Raw genomic sequence first — 22,746 nt, forward strand, 5'->3', positions numbered from 1 at the left:
CTATTATTTAAAATCTTTTATTTTTCCTTCCTTGTGATTTAGCTCTTCATTCTCAGGGATTTCATGGCATATATAGAGGTTTCCAGTGAAAACAGTAAGAATTAAATGGCTAGTGAAAAATTTTCCCACCGACAAAGAGAGCAGTATCCTCTGGACAGAAAAACAAGACAAAAAAACCTTAGGTTACCACTAGCCTGGATTTTATACCTTGCATTGTAGGGACTAGTCTGAATGCGGCCAAAGGATTATGGGCTCAATGCATTAGAAACACTGAACTGAGGTAGTAGAGGAAAGAAAGGAAAGGCTGTGGCTGCTGTCTGACATGAAGAAGAAAATTATTTTCAGTGAATATATTAAGCCCAGAAGGAGCCATGTTTACATTCCATTTTTGCCCCTTAAGGAAAGATTAAGCTCTGTATTGTTCAGTATGTAAATTCCAGTTACAGTCTAATGAGATTCCTGCAAAATATCCTATTAACACTAAAGGTTCGGCTCTGAGATTGTACTTACATATGTTGCTTATCTTTTTCTCATCAGGGTTCTTTTATGCTCCTGGATGAGTTTCTCAGCTGGATCATCCTAAAGCATAGAAATTATGAGATTGCTTACCTGTACTTTAGGAGATTAACTCACGCATTCTACGACCGCCCACCTAGACTCCGTGGCCATAAAAAAACACCTTTGTAAGTCAATGAGCAAATCCACTTAAGATTTAAAAGTGGCCCAAATATAACATGCAGACATGGTATCATGTATAATAGTAGTATAAATATCACCTCCTTGCTGCTCCACTAAATTTTGCAACATCAAAGCCAGTAGATCTCTTGGGATACCTTACAGGGAGGCTAGGGAATAGCATAACCATTTCGTATCTGCAGAGCTTTCAAACAGCAGAGGTGTTGTGACATGAGACTTCAAACTGAGCCTCATGTCCCTGGAGAGAAGTTAGAATTACAGCACATGATGCTTCATTACCATGCGTATCGCTACAACAAGAAGGTAGTATATTGTTGAACTTGCACTATATAGGGTTACATATGTGATATATAGATGTGCTTTTAATATTAATGTATGTATATGGCTACTTAATTTAAACTACAAGCAATTCTGTTTTTAAAATTATCACTTTTAAAATTCTATGCAAAATCATGATTAGCAAGGTTAAAATACAAATGTCTAATAATCTATTAAAATCTTTTAAATGATCATTTAAAAATATACTGAGCCAATAGTGCCTCACAAATCTTAATGAGCTGAAGAAAATCCTTCTCATTTGGATTAATTCCTTGAATGCTGGAGAAATGGCTTTGAGCTGAAAAGCAGGCAGGCTGCCTATTTCAGCCTATGACAAGAAACTGGTAAGAAAATATGTGATCTATTAATTCTAAACTTTGGAAGAAGTAGATCCAGAAAATCAAGGTAGAGCTCCTGGTATACTTGATAGGTGTTTAGCCTTTTCATTCCTACCACTTTGGACTAATTTGGCTCTTCTGATAACTGCACTTTCATTTTTAGGTAGCAAAATACCTTTGAAAATGTTTCATATGATGACTAGAAAAAAAATAGTTACAATCACATTTCCTTCTTTAGTAATCAGTCTGTCATCCAAAACACATTTTGAAAAACTTATTTTTTCTATTCTAAATTAAATGCACTCTGAGGACAGTTTTCTGCAACTAATTAAAAATGATATTTCGCATATTTTCATCAAACAAATTCGTATCCACATTTAACATAACAGAATAAAAGCAAAAATATCATTTAATGGATTAGATACATTATTCACTATTTTTAACCTCTTAAAATAAGTTGCATTAGAAATTAAAAAATAAAATTGTGAGTAACCGTATGTTAAGTTATATCCAAATAAATAAATACAAATATATAGTATGTATTCTTGCCTAAGCAAAAATAAATCCCACATTTAATTTAAAAGTTATGGTTTTTGGAAGATCGTATTTTATTATTGTTCCAATTAATGAGAGCAAGCCTTCCTTTAAGAAAATAATTGAGACCTGCAAGTGAATTTTCAGTCTACTATGCTAAATTTAAAATCAAGGATTTAAATCACTTTCACTTAAATAGGTCTTCCCTAGTTGTGAACCACTTTACAATCTACCTCTAGTTTCATCATTCAGATGTTGCATGGACCATATACAAAGGTAAATTTGAACGTTTTGAATAGTGTCTTTTTGAAAACTGATACTTGGAAGATGATTAAAGTACATAAAATACTGCATAATCCTGCAGTTTTCATGAGATGTACTTGTTGTTCCCAAAAGAGGTGTTCCTGGCACTTGCCGAGTCGCGTGGCCCATTTCATGAAAACTGCAAGGTTTGCCAATTCGTTATGGAATTCATGATGTAGGTGTGGTATGGAATTTCATTTTGCTGCTTTTAAATAGCTATGTCTTTTGGACTTCTCTTCTTCCTTAGCAATTGGCCAAACTGACTCCTTTGATACCGCTCTCTTCCAAAATGGAAACAGCAAAACAAATCTGTTGCATAAGCCAGTGCCAAGCCACTGTCTGCTTGTAGCCCCGGATAGTGCTGGATGTGATGCCACCCCACATCATCAAGCAGCTTCCAATGCAGCTATACTCATGGGAGCAATCACACAGGCCTGTGCTCCGCATCCACCATACAACTTACACTGAAAGAGGAAAAGCATCTCTGACACCAAATTGCATAAATATTTAATGAAATAATTTTATCTGTGCATCTGCAATCTCTTTTTATGGAAAGTATCTTTAATCAACAGATTTTTATTCTGTTCCCTTCATTCATCAGATGGGAATTGAATATTGGCACGTTACCTTAGCATATAGACATTTTGGCTGGTTAGAGAAAAGCAGTTCTGGCACGCTAGCCCTCAATCCATGGTGCTCTTCCTACCCTAGTGATGTTCTGCCCCTATAGCTTTGGGTAAAAGAAAGGCAAATACTGGTGAAAACGCACAACTACATTTCTCAAAAGAAGGCACTCTTTAGTTCTGTTGCTGCCTTAGTAAGGTGTGGGAAGCAAACTGGCAAGAGCAAAGGGGTGGAAGCTGCAGAAGAACAGTTCTAGAATGCAACTAACTCCCCAAATATTTAGTACACATTTTCCTATATCAAAGCCAATTCATTTGTTCTTTTCAAATTTTCCAGATGCAATAAATATATTCATTTTCCAATTATAGCCAATTTCTTTAGTGGAATTTTGTGCCTTACTTCAATTTGTACTGTGCTCCATGTGGTCAGAATAAATTCAAGAATTGTTGCTTTCCATATTTTAATGGTATAAGAAAATAGCATGTTAAAAAAAAAAATCCACTTAACAGTGAGGTCTAATAGGTTAGGAAATAACCTTCCAAGGAAATGGTATACTTAAAATGAAACTGCAAAAAGCATAACTAGCATAGAACAGAGAGACAATGCTGAAAAATATATACAGAATGAATCAGATTGTCTTTTTTTAATCTCTATACTCAAGTAAAATATCAATGAGAATAAAGTTTCAATAGTTCTGCACACAAATGTCATGTCATATGCAACACAGTTCTGTAATGCAGTTACATCTAAAATTTAATTGCAGTTTTTCACTGAAACTGGGGGAGGGAGAGCCCTCAGTGTACATGCAGATTAGATCCAGTCTCCTCTCAAACAAAGCAGCAAATTAAGATGCCTTTTGGGTCTCAGTTTAACAAACCATCTTAAAAGAAAGGCAAGTTTTAACTTTGAAACTCCAAAGAGTGATTCCGTATGGGTTTTGTTGTTGTTGTTTTTAATGAAAAAAAGATGTCCTTGGTTATCACTACAGGAGAAACTTTTTCTTAAAAAAGCTAATACTTTGGAAATAGTAGGTTTGATTTCTGTTTGCCTCTCTCCACTAATACTCACAATATAACGATATAACGATATGAATAATAGCAAATCTGATTTTTACCATCTCTTTCTCATTCCATTTCTGCAAATCGATAACAGATTCCTACCATGGGACAGGCAACATAGATTTAAGAAGTTTAAAAATAACCTTGATTAACATTTAATATGACTTTGGTATAAGAACAGTCTAATAAACGTGCACACACACACACACGCACTCCCCTCGGAAAAACGTATTGTGCAACCACTGCTATGAGACATATTCTTGTCAAATAAAGAAAGTACCAATCTTCTTTACTTGAGATGCTCATAGCAGATTAACAGTCAGACTGGAAACAGATGGTTATTTGACCGCTTCTATGAAAAGGTTAACAGGCAACATCTACACCTAATTGACTATATCAGCCAAGAAACAGTTTGTCAAAAGTCTTGTAGCACAGCCATTCCAATATGATAGCACTGCACTTTTAAAAGGTTGTAACAGCTAATAAAATTCTATATTGGACTTTTAAAAATATTTATTTACCTTAAATATTAAAGGAATAGCTCTCTGAAGGACCAAAAGTATTATAAAAATCATCCTATATCAGCCAATATATGTCAAATTTACAAACTCAGATATAAAAATTAATACAGCTGGTTATTCAGATAAGAGATGTATGGCTCAGACCATTCCTCACCAGTCATCTACAACCTCTGTTCAAAGAGAGCAACCAAGACTCCCTGTTGCTCCCTTTTAAAAAAGGGAGCAAAAATATGAAATTCAATTGTAAATAGACATGGATGTTTGTTTAGAAACAGTACAGCATCAAGCACCTAGCTCATGCTGAAGTTACACAACCAGTTACACACCAAGCTTCATTTTAAGTTCCATGTACAGCACAAAAAAGCTAGAGCAAGTCTGCAGCTACAGCAGACAACTATTGGGAATGCATCAGCAGTGTGGAGTTCTCCATTAAAATGAACTAAAAATTGCTATTGGAAAGCTTAACATCACAAAACATAACTTTCATGGTATGTGCAAACATTAGATTACCCCAATTAAACAAAAAAAAAAAAGCTGTAAAAGAAATGTTTCAGGTATTCCAGCTATTATTTATAGAAATGCAGTGCTTCCCAGCATCATAGCTTATGAACTATAAACCAGAATCCTACATTTTAAAATGAAGTGATGTGTAAAAGTTGCTATCTTTGTGAACATGAGATATTAAAAAATTTCAGAAAAGAATGTGTGAATCAATTAGATTCAGCAAAATAGGTTCTTTAGTATCTGAATATTGTGGATACATTGAGACAACACGTGTCAAAAAACAGTGCTGACAAACACTTTTCTAAATAAAGCACTTAATTTATACCATTTTTGCTCTGAGATATGTAACTTCGTTTATACCTAACCAGCGCACAACCAAGGATATTTTGATTAATTCTCTATGTATTCGATTAAATAGCTGTGTTGCCTACAAATGTTTGAGTTAAGAAAAAAATTGTTATTTAATCCAAAAACGTGTTTTTGTAAATAAAATAAAAGCATTTTCCTATACATTTTTCCTATGGAAAGTTTGGTATCATAAATTATTGTATTGTTAAAAAGGTCTTGAATAAAACCAAATTACAATATCTCATGCTGCTCATCCTTTGGCTTCTATCCCAGTAGAGGGTCATGGCTCTGTACTGAAAACACAGTGGGATAATAAAACTGCCTGGAGACACTGAAATGGTTGTTGTACAGCAAGGAACTATGTACGACTTCTGCTTTAAAATATCTATTTTTGAACTTACTGACAAAGATTCTACAGATTCAGTCCTCATCTACAGCGAATAGCACAAAGCTATCAGAGCCAATGGTATTATCACAATCCATGCTAAGCGATCTGGGTAGAAATGTAAAGCTACTCAGGTTTTTGGAGGAAAAACAGATCAACTGTCAATGTTACGGATGTGTATGAATAACTTACATATTTGTTAGGATGAAAAAATTATGCTAACTAATAGTTTGGAAAAAGTGTATGAGATAAGAGTTACAGGTACAAAAGTGTTGACATTTGCTCCCAGGTGCTTATTTTGTATATTTTTTTAATCTCTTTAATATTATATTTAGGAAAAATTTATATAAGATTATTATATTTAGCAGAAAATAAAAATATTCAAGTATAGAGTATAGACAGTGAGTTTAGTACTGTTGATAAAGCAGTATTACCGTTTGTTAAAACGTGACATTTTCCGCTCTACCATCAAAAGGATAGGCCAAAACTCACACTGAACAAGACACACAACCATTGCCTTTGCTATATCGCCTGTAAATTGCAAAGAGCTGTAAAGCAAGGCGAAACGACCTCCCCCTGCTACAAAACTGCATTACTCTTCCTGCTGGCTCAAGGCTGTTGGCCCACTAATATCTCAATGGGATTTGATGGAAACACATCTGTTGAAATGGCTTGCTCAGTACCTCAAAGGTTCAGGTCTTTAGAGAAAGACAAAGACATAAACAGTGTATCACAAGGAGAGGCAAAGAGCTGCTCTGGGCTCCTTACAGAGCATGGAGCCACTCTGGGCAGTCATCCTAGCGCATGCTGCTTTTTTTCAATTCAATAGTGTTGCACTTCCCCAAATGAGATCCATGCTCTATTGAGCACTTGCAAATGAAAGGAGATATATGCATGTATTATTTGTGTTGACATCAATCTGTTATGAATAACTATAAGGTACATTCGCTTATAATCTGTTTAGGGCGTCAGAGAAGAGAAACAGCGCGGAAAGAGTAGCCTAGCCTTCCTCAGGGAAATCTCCTAGACAACAACCCGATTACTAATAATTTTTTAATTTGGTGGGGCTTTGTGAGCAGATGTTTAACCTAAATCCCGGCTTTTGCTGAAATTTCACTGATACAGTAACGACTCTGCATTATGTTGGTAAGCAGCAACCCAAAATGCTCCAAAAGCAATTAACTAGAGTACGTACATGCTAGTAAAGGCTGTTGACACAGAAACAAGGTCAGCCTTCCTGAGACTTTTACTTCATGGTCACACATTGCTTCTCTTCATGCACCTGACTTTCTTCCATCTGCCTTTGAGCTAACTGAGATTTGGCTGTACGCCCCTGACTATGCATCAGCTCAGGGTCCTAGCATGAAGTCCGTGATGTCTCATAAATTTCTTACGACTGCAGACTTAGGCATCTTCTCACATCCTCCACACCAGTTTCACCAAGTCAGCGCTGGACAGGTAATAAGCTGCTTTAATCAACACACTTGTTACTGAGCACGTTCGTTAGAAAGGGACACACGTTTAAAAGTCAAGGTCTAGATTTCAGCTCTCTGAATACCGCAGCAAAGATTGGGTTCATATCCAGGACACCAATCCCAACAGTGGTTAGAGACTCTGAGAGAGAAGGTAAACCGCACTACAGATGGGGAAAAAGGCACAGGAACATGGCTTGCACAAATACAGAAAAAAAGAGAGATGCTCTCCCCTTGCTTTTGGCAAAAGAAAGGTGGTTGTACTCCTTTGCACACTCTCTTTAATTAAACCCTGAAGCATGCTCATTACATAAAGCACATACTCTCAAAAAGTAAGCAGTTAGGTATACAAGTCATCTTATTTAAAAAAAAAAAAAAAGAGGAGAGGAAAAGTGTTCAATTGTTTGATGTAATCTGCAAGGTGAATTTTCAAACAGCCTGTATCAATACTGCTCTCAAACAGAGAGAATGCTTTGCACGCAAAAGGCAATTGCTCCACATGGCATTTTAGGGGGCTGTTCTGTCTTCTGACATTTAACATTTGCTTCTCACTGGCAGCTGTAATAATTAAACAAGACTGGCAGGTCAAGTAACTTGTCCAAATAATATCAGAGAGGTCCCTCCACATTCTATATTCCTAAGACGACCTCTGCCGCAGGCAATCATTTGTCATGAAGGAAAGAATTAATTTACCGTGACCCATTAACATTTCATCATTAAAGTTATGTAAAAAAAAAAAAAAAAACCAGCTTATCTGATGATCCTGAATGTGATAGTTTTCAACTTGAGAGCGTGGGTAGTCATGTGATTGGCAAGAGAAGTTCTCAACCCCTAAAGGGATATAGGATGGGTTAGTGTATACTGTGCTGATGAGTCAGAAACACAGCTCAGAGTGGGAGACCAGAGAAAAGCTAGGATTTTAATGGATGATAACTATGACCAAAAATAAAAATCCAGTGAGCTCTCTCTAGCCACTTCAGAGAAGTCAGAAAAATCCTGCCATGATGATAATCGCAATATTTTGCAGTGGAAAAGATACTGTTTTTTATGGCTTCAAAGCACTTTAAAATTCTTATTTAAGCCTCGCCAATAAATATTAGATGGATAAGAATGCATTAAAAATCCTCTACCTTTTGTCACTGAAGGGCCACAGCCCAGAACACAACTACGCAGCCATGGAAAAGTCAGTAACAATGAGAACAGACATAGTTCTGAATCAGATTTTTGGGTTACCATGACCCAAGACATACCCAAATACAGTGTGTAGGAATAGCATCATGCCAGACTTCATCAAGGGCACTACAGTGTGTAAGTAGAGGGCTCCCAAAGAGCATGCAGAGACAAGTCAAAAAGAAAAAAAAAAACGGGTACTGCTATTAAGCTTTATCTTTCCATTTTCTTTAGATAATTTCATATAGGTATTGACTTCTCTCATTCTGTTTGTAAAGTAGAAAAAAAGGAGAAAAAATGAGCTTAACTTGTAGGAGACCAAAAAGGTGCTGAGTTGCTAGAAAACAATAAATTCTAGGATAACCTAGGAAGATTATTTCTTTTTTTAAATTAAAATAATAACATTAATCATGTTCTTATACGAATTTATAATAGCTGCTGCTAAAATACAGAGGGAAAAAATAGATTCTGCAACAAAATATATTTTGAAAGCAAAAAAAAAACCCACTCATTTCTGTTATTATCCTCTCTGTCTGAAAAAGTAGTTTGTGTTCTCAGTCACACTAATGTAAGCCCAGTGTTTTTATGTTACTTATAAATAATGAAGGATAATGATGGCTCTATAACAATAAAGACAGAGTATATCATTTTATACACAGGTGAACTGAATGACTATTACTTTATATTTTTGGAATTTATTTTATTAGTAAATTTTATAAGAATGAGAAAAAATTAGTAGGACCAATTGTCTCATGTTACCTTGTTAAACTTGGCACATAAAAAAAAAGGGCAAATGTTTATCTTCCATAAAATATAAGATTGTAAGTTACTGTAACTGCGAACTAGCATATACTTATGCTTAACTCCTTAGATATTCACATAGTTGTCAGGTCAATTCCAGTCCTATTGTAATTAGGAACAAAGAAAATATATGCCGGAGCATTAAAAACATTTTAAAATGATCGTCAGAGATAATGAAGGGAAGTGAGTTGAGAATTTTGATCTAAAGAGACTTTTTCACTGGATGATCTTTCTTATAAGTCTTATAAGACTTCTTATAAGTCTTTTTTCTTATAAGTCTTGCTTATAAGTCTTATAAGCAAGAAATAACTTCTTTCATAATGTGACATCTAAAAGATCATAGAATCATAGATCATAGATCATAGAATAATAGTAAAAAAAAATTACACTTTAGTAACATTCCTAGTCTTAGGAGAATAAAGAAATTGGTTAATATTGATGAAAAGCATTCCACCAAAGGATCGAAATAAATAGCTATAATACTCATAGAATTTCTGCATATCCAAAACATCTTAGAAAGCTGGGCAAACTATATCACTTATGCTCTGGCAATAGATTAGATAATAAAATTGCTAGTTTTGAATTTGATCACATTTAGTTAATCTTTAATATTTTAAAACTCATACTGACACTCTAAACAGATACACCAACTCACTGTGAAGCTACAAGTGCTTTATGCTTTGGTAGCGCCATTTATCTTCTCGTTGCAATTCTGCTCTGTTGACCAATCAGGTATATAGCTCCATCTGTCCTGTATGTGCCACTGAAGGTACCTAGGGTCCTATTCATTAGTTTATCATGCACCATTTACAAGCATGCATGCATAAAAAGTTCAGAACCCACCCAAAGGGCCTACATGCTCCAGCTTTACAATATGCAAAAGGCTTTTTCCTTTGTATGGCAATAACTTACTTCCTTAACGAGAGGGAGGTAAACCAAGTAAGAAGGGTAGTTTCTACTTGCAGAGTGGATACAGCTAATTTCAAAAGGAAAAAAGTTTGGGTTTTTTTTAAATGAAATTTCATTTGGCTAAATTCATCCGTACTGCTACCAAATCTGACATACTTTCTTGGTAAAAAAACTAAAGGCTCTGATAAGAGCCTTAATAATTTCTGATAAGAAAATAACAAAACATTTGTTATGTTATATTGACTGACTCTATATTTCCTGCATTTACTGTGTCAATAGACACTCCTTTTTCTTTTAAATTCATAGGAGATAAGATGTACTGTTTGCTGGACCATCATATTTCTCCTGCTTTTGAGGTAAAAGCACACGCTCAAAACCCTGGATATAGTATATCAGAGATTCAGCTAAACTTGTGCAGGTTTCTGCTTTCTGGTGCAATTAGCATTAATTAGGGAATATATTTTTTCTGTATTATGGCATTACAGAAAATTCATTTTAATGCACAACCTCTTTATATCTTTTTAAAAGTTTAGGATGAATGTTAATGCTCATGAAACTGCCAAACTGATAATTTTGGCTAGAATCAAGTATCGTGAGCCAACAGTTGCCCTCATTTACAGCCAAAAAAGGTCTATCCACTGGAACTGCATGGAGAAGTCAAAGGGGATTGAAAAGATAAAAAGCCCTATAATACGATTCCGTTTTGGGAGGTGATTTTTCAGGCTCTCCATTATTCCATGTCCTGATTAGATGAAGTTCTGAAATGCAGCATCCAGTCAAACACAGTCTGGATCCTGTGTCTAGAAAAGGTTACTAAGTGTTTGCTTTTTCTACAATAAAGGTAGATAAAAATCATCTCCCAGGAAAGCCAGGACAGGAAGGCAAACAGGCAGTCTCCTCACTGAGGGATTTCTTCATGTCTCTCTGTCTCCCTCTTCCCGCTCAAAGTTAAACAAAGCAGCAAAATCAGCAACAGCAAAGTGGGATTTTTTTGTTTGGTTGGGTTTTTTTTAAGAATTAGGTAGTAGTAACCGCAAGATTACAAGTAAATAGTATATTTCTAATGAAAGCATCCTATCTCTCTGCAAAGGATGGTGAACCAAGTTCTGCAGACATTCATTTCTGATGATGAAAGGCCAGAAACACCTATTCTTCTGAGGAGCTAAAGCCATGAGCGTGTTGACCTTACCTTCCTGATGCTGCCATGATGCAAAACTCCCAGTAAAAATGGTTGCATGTGCTCCTTCCCCCAAATTTCTAGGTAGGTATAGCTTCCTAAGGAGACCTGTTCTTTGAACACAAGATTATATTTCTTCAGGCTAAATTTATGCTGTGTGGTCTTTCTTTCATGGTGCTACACTGCATAAATTACGAGTTGAAGATTTTGATGAGGAATAGAAGAATTTATATAAAAGAAAGGAAATTAATGGGAATATCAATTGATATGTGACTAGGTTTTAGCTATTGTGCAAGGATTAGGTAAATGTGTTTATGTGCATGCCTGTTATAAAAATGTTTTGAGTTTTTTGTATACAATAATTTCAATGCTATGAGCACTAATTATCTTTTAATATGGAAAACTGGAATGATTAATATAGTTTAGCACATGACACAAGATCTTGTTTTTGCAAGACAGCTTGCTTCTGTTTATTCTCATCTAGATGTTTAATGAAGTGACTGCCATATCACACAAGTAGATGGGTTAAATGAATCAAACACAACATTTTGCCTAATGAGAAGAGTTTACAGAAACCTTATGTAAGGGTTAGTTTTTCTTAAAATGCAGATTTGTAAGAAGAAAGAATTCACAAGGGTCTGTGTTCCTCAGAAAGCTGAAAATTCTTATGAAAATGTAAGGATCAAAAGTGTCACACAGAGAAACACTCTGTAATTATCAAAAACTTCAATATTGTCTGTAAGCCATTACACACAAAAGCCTAAAACCTGCATCTTTCTATTTTATCATTTTATCTCCAAACAAGTACGACTAAAAGAAGACCGAAACTGCTGCCAGAACCCTTTAAAATGGCACCCTATTTCACATGAAAGTGGTAAGCTTCTCCAGCGTGCCAATATGTAGCATTTAAGATTTCCTTAGTATTACTACAGCCTGAATGTGATCATCAATGTGGTTCCCTTAACAACATTTTCCATATTATGCAAATTTGAATGTTACCACTGCTTGTAATTTGTGAGTCTGGTGACATCTGGAGTGCTTCTCCATAGGCTACAGTCAGAAGGTATCTAAGACTTACATCTACCAGAGGCCTTTGCAGGATGCAAGAGACACAACCATCTCTTCTGAACTTTGCTTAAGGCAAAACCTACTACTTTTTAGGAAAGAAAGTAAATAGATTTATGAACAATTGTAACCATCAACAATACAGTAAATTTGCTTGTTGAGTTTTCTGAAGACCAGAAAGAAGGAAGAGAAAAACCTCTTTTTTAAGCAAAGGGAATAAAATAACTACTCTAAGGTAACTGGAAACCAGTTTTAACCAGTTCAGGCTTTTGCCAAGAATTTAATCATAACATACCTTGGTAATGTACCAGCTCAATCAATCACTGGTGCTAAAAATCAATTTAAAAGATTCAATGACAAGAAACCAAAAAATCTGTTGCTTGGGTACAGAAACAGAAGGGCTGATCTAGCACTCTCTCTCCAACCTGAAATTTGACAGGGCATCATGCCCCTGTGCCTGTACTCCCAGAACTGGTGCGATCTCCTCTCTGATCAGGAAAGGAGTGGTTTCAGCCACTTATCTTGTGCAAGTGTAAGCCTGGAGTAAAACTGGCAACTGCTCCAGCTGCCAGCTGTAGAACTTGAGGACCCCAGCTCTACAACAGTGTTTCTCAAAAATTCATCCAGAATTTTACAAACTACCCAGAACATATATGCTCTGATGGGGGGTTTGGTGGGTTCCATGACTACATTAGGAACCCTTTTAACCTTCTCAGGTCACAAGATGATACATACAGTCTGCACGAGACTACCAAGAAAGCAGAGAGAAGAAAGGGAATTGAACTGAAATAGGTGATTTCTTTCCCCTTGCAACTAGAAGCACTTCTACCTACCTATAGCTTTCCATAGAAACATCAGGTCATAAAGAAAATATAGCATAGCTAATTACAAAAAAAGTATAATCAACTTTATGCAATGCTGTGCACTAGGTAAGTACATGCTGTAAACAGTAACAGCCTAGAACAATGAGCTGAGTGGAAGTGATTGCCTGTAATTGTAGGCTGACACCAAAATTACTGGCTTCAAGACTGAATTTGGTGATAATGTAAATCACTCCCTGCTATTCTTTTCTAACAGTCTGTTACATGAACTGCCTGAAAGAGGATCAGTAGATTCCTCTGTAAAGGAAATTAAGTAAATTCATAGTATTTCCCAGTTTCATTAAGATTTCTGCCATGAACCTCTGTTAATGGTGTGCAGAGTTTGAGGCTTGGTTTCCAACATTCCTGCTGCAATGTTAGTCATAGATCCAGGCTCTTTCACTGGCACATTAAAGGCCAGTGGCCCTGTGGCCTTTCTAGCAGTCTCCACTGGTGACTCATTTTTATTACTATTCCTCCTTTACAGGACAAATATTTTTTTTTTTTTTACAAAAATCACTGATTACAATAGTCTACTGTAGTTATGTATCATGAATTAGGAATTGATGTAATTATATATGCTTTTTTTTCTTCCCTCCAGCTCCATTTGTATCTCTAGGCTCTCTCACAATGAAGCAAAAGAGCAGCATACATTTTGGAAGACAGGGTGAACTTACGAAAAAATTCCCTCATTTCCAGTTCTATCACAGAAGCTTTTTGTAACCAAGAGCCAAACTGCGGTTAACACAGTTCTGATCGCAAAGTCACTTCTTTACAAGATCTGCCTTCCCTATAAGTAATACAAAGTAGAAGAAGAGAAAAGACAGCAGAGATATAGACACAATGGCTGTTTTTATATTCACATTTTCGCTCAGAGCAGCAGAGCAATTTTGAAGCAAATCCCCTGATCTTTCCCACTTACTGTAGGCTGCTGTGGTTTGCAGAGCAGTTTTGGTGAGTGCGAACCAGACTCCTTTCAGCAGAGATCGAAAAAGTTGATCCTCTGCAGGTGCAGAGCAAATACACTCCGCCCCTAATGAAAGACTGGACATCTGGATAGCCTCTAACTACATGCCTAGGGGACCAAACTGAAAATTTTAAACAGAAGTGTGCCACTTTCAGCATAAGAAAAAGCAGAATCATTCTCAAGATCTCCAGAGTGCTTGCATGTGATTGACACTGAATTGCTTGGTTCAGTGTTGCTGGCAATCCATCCGACTTGGTTCTTGCGGATCAAGAAATTTATTTGTCATCGCTTTGTTCTCCAGTAATTAGTTACAATACACCTCAACACAACTGAGTTGTATTCTGAGTGCCAGAATACAGTATCTTTGTAATGGAGGGTATTGTGGAGGCATAGAGCCTTTTGGAGACAGCCCAAAAGAGTAATTACTTAATACCCAATTGATCAGAACATGAATGAAATAAACAGCATGGTTTCTGGCAGCATGATAGCCATTATGAAAAGCATCTTAGTTATTAAACAATCAAATGACACTTATCTAAGGAGCTCACAACACCAGATAAGAGACTGAATAGCTAAACACGAAAAGCCACAGGATACAGGCAAAAGCTATTATCTTGTCAGATCTCTATGAGATTTTCTGGAGATAAGCTAGAAAATGTTCTGTATTACCCTGTCAAAAAAGTAAATACTTTGCCTGTATACCATGCTATGTGACACTCCACCTCAGACAGGAAAAACAGTCAGGAAATGCATACCTCCCGGCAAGCTGACTTAGTCATAAATCAGACATTACCCAGTGCATTAATATAATGCTACAATTTACAAATACATAATACAACTTGATTACCAACCTCCTTATCCCTAAAGGTTAGATTAAAACTGGCACTTAATAATAATAATCTGCTATCAGGAAAAATTTAGGACAAAATCAGAACCATTCAGCTGAGCTTCAAGCTCCTTTACTGTGGCTAATACGTGATGGATTTGAATTTGATTTTTATTCACAGAAGACTATGTGCAGAAGTAACTCGATCTGTGCTTTAACAAATTAAAGGTAGCACAATAAGAAGTTGTGTCCATACAAATGTAGCCAAATCCATCTGATCAAAGTTGTAACAAAGCTGAGTTTGATCTTCAGAAAGGCTAAGCAGCTCACAAAAGCTGCTGGGTGTCCTCAGCTTCTGTAGAGGTCAAGAGTATTTATAAGCATCTTGTAGTTCAAGCTCTTTATAGGGCTGCACTTCTCACATCTGAATGTGATGTATTAACTTTTGTGACAGTCCATGCTGGCAGAGCTGACCTGTTTCTGGTATCCTGGCTAGCTCTAAAAAAACAATTTCGGGTATCTCTGTACTAAACCATGACACTTGAAGGGTGGGAATATCACTGTCATGTCAACTTGCGTGTGTTTTCACGTGCTGTGGTTAATTAACTAATATAAATGAGAAAGAGTAGAAGGTATGGTTCAAACAAAGAAGGCTGCTCTTCTACAGCATAGCTGTAAGGCAGCCAAAAAACTAGAGGCACAGATCAGGGCCAGGACGGCCGGATCATGGAGGTCTTCCTGCTTTTTGTTACATATGCACTCAGATAAAAGGTGCAGAAGCACTGAATTTGTGACACATGAAAACAGTGGCAGCTACAGCTACATGCCAGTTGTGATGCATCTTTCTCTAATGCTCCTAGGCACAAAGAGATTGTCAGACTGGATAACCCACCAAGTTAACCCTGTACAGCAATGCTGATCTTCTAACCACTTTGCTACAGCAAAAATTCCTATTATATGCTCAACAGTGATCACGGGTATCCTTCAGAGCAGAGCAGAGAAAGGAAGAGAACAGATGCTTGTATTTGCCAACATACTTGTTCTGCAGCAGCAGTGGTAGCACCAAACTGTCATCTTCAATTCCCAGAAAAGCACTGTTATTATCTCTAATATTGGGGCACAAACACAGAAGTTAACAAAGTGCCACATTAATGTGAAGCCACATCAAAAGAGCAGGTTGGAAAAAGCACAGCAAATACATAAAGGATAAGTCATAAAAAAGACTTGAAAGCTTTGCTCTCCATCTTCTATGGGGCAAAATGGAATAAAATACTAATAAAATACAAATACATTGTACAGAAATATCGCACTGTCCATTTTATTCCAGTACACTTACTAGCTTAACAATTATGCAACATGACAAGAAAAAATTTGTCTTGGTTTGATTGTCACACTAAATATTATTAAGGTAAAATAGAAGACCGTGGGGTTTTAAAATAGACACAGACAAAAGGACTCTGAAAGCGATACTGAAGATGTTGTTAAAAGCAGAAGAAGCGGTCAGCTTCTGAAGAAGCTGGGTCATGTAGAGCTAAAAATGAACATGTAAAACAAAAACAACTGACATAATATCTTTTGCCTGCATCCTCTCTACCACTTATGATTTTCTCACCTCTCTATCCCAAGCACTCATCAGCTTCGCTTTGCCTTTTACTGTTCTTCATCAGATGTACACCCTCTGAATGAGAGACTCATGTGTCAACTAACTTAAAAAAAACACACATTTGCAATTTCAGCACAAGTCGACATATGACAAACTGAAATCAATCCCAAAGAATGTAAAAATATCACTTCTTCAGATCTACATGATTCTTAAAAATCATGCATATAAGTTTGTATATTCACATGGTGTTTCACAAAAATGGAATAATACAACCTGCTGTCACGAAATGCTTGAATGCAAAGGCAGACAAGAGTAACCAACATGAGACAAAACACAAAATGACAGTCAGAATATGCTGAATGAGGAGTGATTACTGGCACGCTCAACTAAGAAGGAAAGCTTTCTGACACAACTAGATTTTGAGGAAAAGATAGAAGTGGCTGGGGAGAGGTGAACACAAAACTATAACAAGCAGAGGATGGTAAAGATAAAAGCATATGCATATGTAAAACAGGGAAAAATAAGAGCAAGGTGAAATACCTGGGAAAATGTTTTACGCAGGGATAGAATTTAGATAGAGCTTCAGCTTCCATTTAAGCAACAAAACATTCATTTAAAAGCTGTTTCTTGTCAGCAATGAGTAGGGAAGCAGGGAAACGCAAACTGAGGATAGCTGACAACACTGCTTCCTGAGTCTGCAGGCAGTTTAACAGCACACTAAAAAGGGACTAGTTACCGCGTTTACCTCAATGGTGATTAACTCTGAAACCCAAAGATGATCATTTAAATGACACTCTTATTGTTTCACCAGTGATCACTTTGGCAGAAACATCTGTACTTCCATCTGTCTTGGTGATCATTTCAGATTACATAACTGCCGTATCTGAATGCTTGTTCAGCTACCTGCAGCTACTGCGCTTGTCTCACAGCACCAAAGCTTCGAAATGCCACTGTTGCTTCCAATAGGCCCATATGATCCTTACCAAAAGTTCCAGTTCTGCCTCAGCCCTCTCAGGATGCAACTATGTACCATCAAAACAGGTATCTATGATACATAGTGAACTGCAAACATGAGGCTAGCGTAAACCCAGTGCAAGTTAATCGGAAATAAAACCAGAGGAGTTACTATTTCAGTCTGACTTTCATTTTCATATTGAATTAATCAGAAACTTCCATTTTAAATTTAACTGGAGCTGTCACAGAATTTCCCATCTGCCCCACAAGAGTGCTGCAGACTCTAGCAGTTTTGCCACATACGGTGGCATCAGTTTGCTATGAAGAGTGTGTTTTTTTCAGAATGGAAAGTAATTGGTAGTGTAAAAGAGAAGAGGCATAATCTGAGCTTCTACAAGCCCTCGGTACATCAGCTGGGACCTTAGGTGATTTTGTTTGGTGTAGCACAGGGCTGAGCAGGGCAGACTTTTGTAGCAGCTCTTTGGATGGGCTAGGAGAGAATACACACGGCTGAGGGACAGAAAGGAAAAATTACAGTCAATAAGCCAAGGCATAACCAATATAGTCACAAGGTTTGTTGGTAACTTTATTTTCAAATCCTGGCAGAGATTTAAGTGTATATTCCCTGTTAAACACATCCTGAATTATTAATACCAGACTGAAGAATGAAAGCATTCAGAATATTATATTTGATATCTTTCCCATCCATTTTACACTAATGGCACAACTGATGCAAGTCAATATGAAAATCAATGCTGAATATTTGGCACAGCACATGGCAGAATCCACTGAGAGCTATCACATTCAAAAAATTAAGAACCTGCAAGGAAATAAATACAAATTATATGTAAGTAAATTACATAAAGGTTTACCGTTTCGATGATGAAAAATGGTGCCATCTGTTAAAATTAAAACAGCCCTTAACATGACAGGAAATTGCTTTAAAGTTAAACATTATCAGTGGAGAAAACTATAAATGCACATATTTAATCACACAGTAATTTCCTTCTTTATAGTGTCCTCAGAAATATTTCCACATCCTTAAAACACATTCTCAACTTTGAGCTCTTCAAACAATCAGAAAAAGAGAGAAGCAAGCATGGGTGGAGGAAAGAAAAGAAATATTTATGATGAAAAAGATATACATAGTTATACAAAGGGTAGTTTCTCTCACTTCTGTGAGAGCCTAGGTACGAATCTGAGGTAAGAGTAGGCTAGAAAGGAACTGGTTCTTACAGAAACATTAACATCTTCATTGCACTAAGCTGGTCTAACCATCCCCCAAAGCACGTCCATTTTTACAGATGAACAAAGAGGACTGCAAGGACAAGGACTAAAGAAATTTGTGTTAGGATGCAACTATACGCTGAAAAATGAGTCTATAAATCGTGTTACTGAGTTCAATATACATTTTTGCGAGTGACTCCTGATGAAGTTTACTTGATTTATAAGCACGAATATGGTTTTCTGATTTCCAGCCCTAAAATCCTGTCTGAGATCTGAGCATCAGGTTGGGTTGTTTATGGTTCATGCGTCATCATCTATAATAATGAATCCACATTTTGGGCTTGCTTAATACAGACAGGTCAGAATCCAGCTCACTCCTTTCCAGAGACATGTTGGCTTTGCAATGCAACCTGGTACAAAGAATTTTTCCAAACGAGTCAGCAAATAGACTGAAAATCCACAAGACATAGATCTATTGTCATTTTTTCACAGTCACTTTTCTGACCTCATAGGTTTATATATATATTTTTTTTTTCTCCACTTGTCACAGCATTTGCCTTCCTTACTTGAAGGGTGTTTTGCCAGAGAAAGCACTAGAGCTCTACGGAAGATCATTGGCACAGTTACATTTTGCAGCATTCTGCTTTTTTGAGGCTTGCTGGTTTAGAAGTATAAATAACTCTTTCAAGTAATGCTTGATTTAATTTTTCACATCCATAAGTTGATCTCCTCCATTTTGCTTACACAATAACGTTCATAGATGTTATTCAAACATCTATGAGCTGCGGAGGAGGAGTGATTAACCTTTTATTTCTTGTCTATTCTTCCCCTTTCCCATAGTGAAGGGTTTGCCAACTGTGTAATATTGTGAAGAAATACCTATGAGAAGGCCTTTCTGACTTCTACAACACAACTGCTGATTAAGGGATTTTACATATACATATATGATGTTATACATAAAACTTCAAGTTGGATCTGGGCTTTGGGTAATAACAGCACATTGTTCTCATGGCTGCTGGAAGACAGTGATATGAGCAGACTTACTTCACGCCAAATTGCTGCAGACTGACAGTCTTAATTTTCAGAGGTAGGAAAATTGCCACCTCATTAAGAAGAACACTATGTTATTAGTTCATTGGCGTGGCACCAGCACTGGAAAATGCAGCATGCATGTCCTTGTGACTAAAGCAAAAAACCTGCAGAAGCTTATAGAAAATTATTTCTTTAGACAGGAAGCAGAGAACAGTAGCTTTAAACAGACCCAAAATAATAGCTAATACTGAAGAACTTTTCTACTTTTGAACATATTCCTCCAATCCATAACATATTTCTAATCAGTGCACTTTCATCCCCTTCAACTACTTCAGCTACTCATGAATTTAAGACAACTGATTGGCATTCTAGCACTGAAAATTCTACAGTCCAACAAAAGAGGGAGGGTATCACAAAAAGGTCAAAGTGCACTGCTATCATCATGCAGATTCCTCTCCGAATCCTCCACCTTCTACTTTCTAGTGACACATGGGAATACGATTAATAGAGAGAAAAAGCAGCTTTCATTCTAAATAGTCTTTCTGAAAATCAGCATTTCCAGCATTTCAATACTTATTAGCCACAGCAGGGAGCTAATCCTTTAAAAAACTCCAACCCAATCAGCCAACTGAACTGAAAGAATAATAACTTCTTTGAAGTTTTCTTTCACTCCACTGGGAAAATTCAGATGCACTTGCTGGGACAGTTCAGATGCCCCAACCTGCACTAATTACAGGACAAGTCCTCCCCATTCATTTTCTTTGTTAATTGCAAGAATACAAGGTAGGGGTAGTTTTATAATGAGGCTGCTGTTCATTCTTGCACAGGTATTAGTGTCTAGCCAAGAGCCAATTCTCCATCTGAAAAACTTTGTTTTCAGGCTTCTGAAAATGCTCTTTCATTCCTAACATGCTTTAATTGACATGTAAACTATCAAACATCTTGTTTTTCTTTTACATGAAAGATTACTTGCAAACGGAATGTATCTAAAATGAATGGCTCTACTCCATCATTGTATACTGCCCTTTGCAGAAGAAACAACTCGTCTCAGAGATGCATTGTTTCTGTTGGGATTTACAGCCAAGCATTGCCTAATTATTCATGATGCGTTATCCATCATGCTGCAAACTTCTTCACAGGACTGGCAAAAACAACGTGTTCCAGTTAAGGAAAATTGCTATAACAGAGCTATCAAGAGCATATTCTACCTTGATATATAAATGCCTGCAATTCTTTATTAATTTCTTTGGGTATTGCACCTGCAGAAGTCTCCTTTTTTTCACTCCCTCTTTTTTTTTCTTTTTAGGGTAATAGAAATTCTCCAAATGATGGAAGAGAGAACATCACATAGTTAGCTGAATTGAGTATTGACTGAAAGTGTAAAATTTATTTGGTCTTTAAACTAAGAAATGATTTTAATTTTTTTTTCAGTTTGAAACATTATAATCTGCCTTAATTGACCATTCCTAAATATAACACAGTTGCAGACCTAGGCTGTTAATGGGTAAAAAATATCAATTAAATATTCAAAACCGACTGTGGTTACGTTCAGAAATACCAGCTGGGATTAGATGGCTTAAGAAGCTGCCTCCTGATTATAAAGCATTTTACTTTTAGGTCACATATTAAATACAGAAAAGGTAAATAATGAATGACAGTATTACCATTAATAGCTGTTCGGCGATATGGGGAAATTAACTTGTTTATGTCTGACCATTTTCCACTCTAGTTATATCCATGTTTCAACCACTGCTTGTAAGTGGATGGCTTCTTTGTTTGCAGTCTTGACTTTGTGGAGAGATCATTTTGTGTTTGAGAAATGATATTAAATTCCACTGTCACCCTAGAGGTTCACTCTCTCGATTAGAAACAGCAGTGGGATGGAATATGTGTTGTATCTGCACCTAGGGCTTAGTCCTTGCAATATCTTCTAGTATTAGTGCAAATAATTTTTACAAAATTATTTCACATCTATTTGGCTCTCTAAAATGGATCATAAAGCAGATTGTCAGGCAAATGCTCTCCAGATATCCTGAAACAAATGCATCCTTAAGGAGATAATTACCAATCTTGGCCAGGACACTAGAGTTAACTCTTCCTCCCTGGCAACAGAAGAGGTGTGGAAGAGCCCAGCCCACCTTCAGCTGCTGCTCCAGAGGTGTGTGGGTGCCTGCAGGTTATCATTTCCAAACTAAGATGCAAAGGCACAGCAACCAGGGCATTCATTGGGAAGTTTGGTTTATTGAGCCAAGCACACAGAATAGTTTTTTCTTCAGCTTGTAAAACTAACGCTGTTTAAACCGAACCACGATTCACATCCCAATTCAATACTAATGATAAGTAAGAGTTCAAAGTGATTAGAGCATCACCAGCTGCAGGTCTTTCAGGAATTTCAGCAGCAATTTCCATGCTAAAAAAAGAACCCTCTACACTCGTTTGCCTCCGTCTCATTTCTGTCCTAGAGGTTCTGCACATTTGTACACCTGTTGCAACAGTACTGGACCACACACAAACAAAAAGAGCAAAAAGTCACTTCAGCTTTCTTCTAAAATCTAAAATCTGTCATACTCTGCCCAAGGTACTGTCATTTGTACAGAGTACCCTGTGCTAAAGCTTCAGTCATACTAGCCAAATATGAGAAGCCTGCAAGTAGCCATTATGAAACTGATGTCAGGCAGCCTCCGCTCATGCTGGATTCCAGCAGCTTGACATCTTCAAATACACAGGATAGCTCTTTATCGCAATTTTGGAAGTGTGTCCATGTTTCCGACTAGAACTTACAAATGTCTCCGTATCTGTGGTGATTTATTTTTCTTTCTAGCATTTGCAAAATATATGAGAACACCACCTATCGTGCTGTTTATTTGCCATTTCAGGGTGGTCTATGCCAGTCCACTGAAATTCTTTAGAGCTTGCCTCACTTAGCATCCGGAGCATAAAGAAAGAGGCCACTATCAGTAATCTACTGCACAAAAGCTGGCTGCAAATGTCGTCTTCATGATAAATTAAAATCATATCTCTGTAGGGACAAATTCCATACTTGTACAGGTTACT

General features: G+C 36.8%; 1 protein-coding gene across 4 annotated transcripts in view; it reads right to left on the reverse strand.

The window, feature by feature from the left end:
- The window catches only part of NLGN1 (neuroligin 1), a 397,001-nt gene that overhangs the window by 355,029 nt on the left and 19,226 nt on the right, over positions 1-22,746 (reverse strand). For 2 of the 4 annotated variants that reach the window (XM_009673764.2, XM_068954456.1), the window contains exon 2: positions 511-579. The exons of the other annotated variants lie outside the window; for them this stretch is intronic. The gene's annotated coding sequence lies outside the window, so the exon portion shown is untranslated. The remainder of the gene's footprint in view (positions 1-510; positions 580-22,746) is intronic. 4 annotated transcript variants of the gene reach the window in all.

Source organism: Struthio camelus, chromosome 9, assembly GCF_040807025.1.
Source record: "Struthio camelus isolate bStrCam1 chromosome 9, bStrCam1.hap1, whole genome shotgun sequence".
Lineage (NCBI taxonomy): Eukaryota > Metazoa > Chordata > Aves > Struthioniformes > Struthionidae > Struthio > Struthio camelus.